The sequence below is a fragment of the Acomys russatus genome, chromosome 18, assembly GCF_903995435.1.
Source record: "Acomys russatus chromosome 18, mAcoRus1.1, whole genome shotgun sequence".
In the NCBI taxonomy this organism is placed as follows: domain Eukaryota; kingdom Metazoa; phylum Chordata; class Mammalia; order Rodentia; family Muridae; genus Acomys; species Acomys russatus.
Window position 1 is genome coordinate 11,478,737 of NC_067154.1, and position 5,981 is coordinate 11,484,717.

Here is a 5,981-nt window from a genome sequence, read left to right on the forward strand (position 1 = left end):
CATTACTCTACAGCCAATGCTCATTTATATTTCTTATGTTTACCTATTCACGTGGCCACCATAGTGACTGGCATGTTCAAATCTTTCCACAAAGAATTGTCCTCATTTCTTGTCAGAAGTATATACCTCTCAGAAGTATACAAAGTACCAAGTATATGCTGATGCTAAATATATTCTTTTGGGGAAATTTATTTTTCCTTTCTGGGTGTTTAGAAAATATTTTTCTTCCGATGTCTTGAAGTTCAGTATAGTATATGGACCTAAATATAGTTTTATCAGCCCTTTGCTGGGCTCCAAAGGCTTCCTGAATCCGATATGTTCGTATCTTCTTTTATTTCTGAGAAGAGTCTATGCTTTTAACAGAGCATCTTTCCATTCTCTTTATACTGCTCTTCCATAACTCTAATCATCAGCCTACACACACACAGAGAGAGAGGGAGAGAGAGAGAGAGAGAGAGAGAGAGAGAGAGAGAGAGAGAGAGAGAGATTTAAGAATAATTGCCACTGATTCCATATTCAATGTCATTATGGTATACCTATAACTAAATAACAAATCTTAACATTATTTGGTTGTCAAGAAACCTTTATCATTAGGAAAAAACAGTGGGGTTGAATTGTTGTCATGGGTATGTGAGTTGCTGAGCAACCATCATCAACGTTATGTGGTACTGGCTCGTACAGAGGGCCTGACCATAGAAGACAGGTAACAGAAAACTTACGCAAGTTTTCAAGCCCATTTTCTGCATGAGCGGATATAAAAGCCTCTTGTACTGCTCAGCACATTAACACCTCGAGACTATTTTCCCTTCTCTTGTCTGGGCATGGTTTCTGGGTACCTAGTAATGCCTGGTCAACACCATTTACACACACACACATTTTTGTGTGTGGATGTTAAACATTTTTTGTAGTGTCATGACTGAAATAAGGGATGTTCAAATAACAGGTCAAGCTGTACTTCGGTGTGTATCTGTGAGAGTTTTTTTCTTTCTTTTTTAAAATGTATTCATTTTACATCCCGATCACAGCCTTCTCCATTCTCTCTCCCAGTCCCTCCCTCCCATCCTCTTCCCCCTAAACGGGAGCCCACCACCCCTACAAACCCACCCCAGCACATCAAGTCACATCAGGACTAAGCACATCCTCTTCCATTGATGCCAGACAAGGCAGCCCAGCTAGGGGAAAGTGATCCAAAAGCGGGCAACTGAGACCATGTCAGATACGATCTAGCTCCACTTGCTGCTGGGGACGGATATGAAAACCAAGCAGCCCTGTCAGCGACATATGTGTCTTCAGTCTCTGTAAGCCCCTATGGGCCCAGGTTAATTAATATTGTTGATCTTCTTGAGGAGTTCATGTCCCCTCCAGGACCTTCTATTCTTCCCCTCACTCCTCCACAAGACTCCCTGAGTTCACCTGGTGTTTGGCAGTGGGTCTCAGCATGTTTTGATCTACTGCTGCGTGGAGAGTCCCAGAGAACAACCATGTTAAGATCCTGCCTGCAAGCATAGAAAAGCATCATTACTAGTGTCAGGGCATGACTTTTTCCCATGGAGTGTGTCCCAGGTTGGGCCAGTCATTGGTTGGCCATTCCCTCATTCTCTGTTCCATGTTTATCCCTGGAACAGAGATTTTTTTTGTCCATCCTATAGGCAGGGTACATTTTGGGTTAAAAGTTTTGTGGGTGAGTTGGTGTCCCCCTCCCTCTGCTGGAAGTCCCACCTGGCTAGGAGGTGGCTACTTCAGTCTCCCAATTTTATGAGAAAGTGCCAGATTGATTTTCAAAGTGGTTGTACAAGTTTGCATTCTCACCAGCAATGGAGAAGTGTTGCCCCTTCTCCACATCCTTGCCAACATGTGCTATCACTTGAGTTTTTTTTATCTTAGCCATTCTGATGGGTGTAAAATGGAATCTCAGAGTCATTTTGATTTCCATTTCCATTATAAAGGCATTGAACATTTCTTTAGTGCTTCTCAGCCGTTAGAGTTTCCTCTGTTGAGAATTCTATGTTTAGTTCTGTGCTCCATTTTTAATTGGGTGATTTGTTTTATTGATGTTTGATCTTTTGAGTTTTTTATATATTTTGGATATTAACCCTTTGTTAGAGGTAGGGTTGGTGAAAATCTTTTCCCATTCAGTAGGCTGCTGTTTTGTCCTATTGACAATGTCCTTTGTCTTACTGAAGATTTTCAGTTTCATGAGGGCCTTTTTTATTTATTGTTGCTCTTAGTGCCTGAGTTGCTGGTGTTTTGTTCAGGAAGTTGTCACCTACGCCAATGAATTCAGTGCTCTTCCTCACTTTCTCTCCTAATAGATGTAGTGTATCTGATTTTATGTTGAGGTCTTTGATCCACTTGAACTTGACTTTTGTGCAGGATGATAAGTATGTATCTGTTTGCATTCTTCTGCATCCAGTTAGACCAGCACCATTTGTTGAAGATGTTTTCTTTTTTTTCCACTGTATGGTTTGGCTTCCTTTGTCAAAAATGAAGTCTCCATAGGTGTGTGGGTTTATTTCTGGGTCTTTGATTTGATTCCATTGATCAACTTGTCTTTTTATGCCAATATCATGCAGTTTTTATTCCTATTTCCAATAGTACAGCTTGAAACCAGGGGTAGTGATACTTCCAGTTCTTTTAGTGTACAGAATTGTTTTCTAGAAAACATTAGCACCACAGTCAATAGATTGAGTAAATGAGATGCCACTCCTTTGATGTTAGTGGACACCAAGGAACAGAAGAAGGACAAACTTACCCTCCTGAGCTTGGATGTCCACCTTTTCATGTTCTCTCGTGTCTGTGATTTGTTTTTTCAAGATTACACCAGTTCCCTCTGCCCCAGCTCATGGAAGCCAAGGTTCTCAGGCCTCGAGCCTTGGACAAATTGTACTGTTGGTTTTTCCTGCTCTTTAACTAATAGAACGTAGAGTTCTCATAACCACAGTCAAAGTACTTAGTAAACCTCCTCTCCTATCTATGCTTATGTTGAGGATTCTATAACTTCCTGATGATTATCGTTCGGTTGAGAACTCTGACTAGCCATTATGTTATTCTTTTCTTTTAGATTTTTATTTTATTTTATTCAGATTACCACTCAATTGTTATCTCATCCCTTGTATCCTCCCGTTCCTCCCTCCTTCCCGCTTTCACCCAATTCCTCTTCCCTAGGTCTATGACCGACGGGGACCTCCTCCCCCATTATATGGTCATAGGCTATCAAGTCTCATCTTGGTAGCCTGCTTATTCTTCCTTTGAGTGCCACCAGGCCTCCCTACCAAGGGAAAGTGGTCAAATATGGGGCACCAGAGCTCATGTCAGAGTCAGTCCCTGCTTTCCACATAGCTGTGGAGAATATCCTGTCCCTTGGGTAGATCAGAGTAGGGGTTTGATGTTTACTACTTGTATTGTCCTTGGCTAGTGCAATAGTTTGAGCAGAGCCCCCTGGGCCCCGATCCACCCATCACGATGTTCTTCTTGTAGGTTTCTTAAAGTTATACTTATATATGGAGCTAGAGCAACCGTTTATGTGAATTGTACAGCTTTAGAAGTCACTCTAAGATATAGTGATTAATAGTGAGACAAATTTATCAAACCTAATTGAAATGTTAAAACATTATTTATAATAACAGTTAATAATCACACATGACTGTATTAACATGTCTAAATATACTGTAAACTTAATAACTTATCAATATTTATCGATCTCCAAACTTTATATTTCTAAACCTAATATTTTAAAGATGGGAAATTGACTAAAGAACAAACCTTTATGTCTTATTTTATTAATAAACTAGTAAAATGTTTAAATAAACAAAATAATTTGTGAAACTATTATAAATTACAAAGTATATATACATTTCATATCATATATCTAAAGTATTTTACTCATAAATAAATAATCAAGACAAAATAATACATTTTAATCATGCTTGACAATCTGCCAATGTTTAGTCCTATGAAACTTATAACTTCACATATTTTATATTGTTATAAAGGTTATCTGTGCAGAAATAAAATCATAAATTGTTTAATAATTAGCCTGTTAGTTTGCTTAATAACTTTAAATTATTTAGAGATTCATTATATTGACTTTATATTATTTCTTGGGCAGCACAAACGTATGCTAGACAAGATAATTATTTGGTGCTTTTCCAAAGCAGCAGTTTTGAACTTCTTCAGATGACATAAGGGAAGAAGATTTTCTGAAGTGGTAATAAGTACATTCATGACCTCCTCCATGGCTCCAGCATCCCCTTCTTGTATTAACTGCAGAGTCTCCTTTCAGTCTAGAAAATCTATTTGGTTTCAAGTCTGTTATGCATTTTTTTGATCCTGATTTTGACTAGGTAGGAGAATTCCCCTTCCCAAAAAGTAAGATTAAAAACAAAATGGAGTCATGTCATTTTGGTGGCACCTGGTAGCATCTAGAGCAAAGCACACTAGTGCTACACAACCTTAGTCTGCATCGTGGTGTTGGTAGTCTTACCTTGCTGTGATCAAAATAACCAAGAGGAACAATTAAAGAAGGAGGGGCTAACTTGTGGTTTCAGAGGGGTTTCAGTCTGTCATGGGGAAGAGATGGCAAAGCAGCACAGCTTGGGATGATGTGAACGAGTGCTCACCCCATTGGAGACTGGGAATCAGCAACATAAGAACAAGGGGCTGACATAACCTTCAAAAGCCAACCCCTGCCGACCTACTTCCGTCTACTAGGACTCATTCCTTCCGGAGTTCCCATAACCTCTCAAAACAGTGGCACCCGCCGAGGAAGAAGTGTTCAAATCATGGGGCCGTAGGGCCATGTCACACTTAAATTGTAACAGCCACCTTCGTGTTTAGATTCCTTTTTAAAAAGTGTCCTGATTGACTGTCTGTCTCACATGATACTGAAGATCTTATTTTATTATTGTCTTTCAACCAAGGCTATTTGTTCTCCCATATGCATTTTCTCCCATATACTCAGGAGAGGTACAGTTGGAATATATTGTGATTGCACTTTCATTTTATGAGGCACGCTTCCATAGCGGTTTCCATACTTTGTACTTCCATCGCCGGTGTGTAAGGGGTGCCCCCCACATACTCACTAGCACTTGTCACTTGTTTTCTCAACGTTAGCTTTTCAGCCTATGGTAAGATGAAACAGCAATGTAGCTTACCTTTGCCTCTCCCTGATGACTAGTGATGTTCGACATTTTTCCTTATATTTATTGAGTGTGTGTATTCAATTTTTAGAGTTTTACCTGTAACTTAGTTTGGATGATTTGGCTTTTTGTTGTTAAATCATTTCAGTTCTTCGTTTGAGGTGCACATGCACTGCCATATGTAGACTTGGCAAAGATTTCTCCCGTTCTGTAGGGTGATTTCATTCTTCTGGTTTTGTTTGTTTGTTTGTCTGTTTCCCATTCGTCAGTTCTTTCAGAAAGCCCTTGTCTGTCTATGCCTACATCGCTAAGTTCATCCCCACAGGTTTAGAGTATCATCTATTAAGCTCCTTGATATGTTTTCAATTGAGTTAGCCAATTTTCCCAGTATCACGTGTTAAAGAGACTGTCTTTAATTTTTTTGGTCAACCTTGCTAATCGCTGTAAATGTCTATGAATAATTGTATAATCGTTCCAACATTGCTCTTTTCAAATTGGAATTGGTTTAGCTCTTTGGGAGGTCTTTCTGTGTTTCCATATAAATTTTAGGATTATTTTTTTCCTATTTCTGTGAAGAATGCCATTTGAGCCTTTGTGGTAATAACATTGAATTTGTATTGCTTTGGGTCATCTAGCCATTTTCATGTTAATTTTGTCAATTAAAGAGCATAGGAAATCTTCCAGTCTTCTAGGGTCTCCAATTTCTTTCTTCAATTTTTTGAAGTTTTTATTGCTCAGATCTTTCGCTTCTTGGTTCGGTTTACAGGTAGGCATTTTAGTAGAATCTATTAGGAATGAAATTTTTTCCCTGACATTTTCCACAGCAATATAACTACTGAGTAT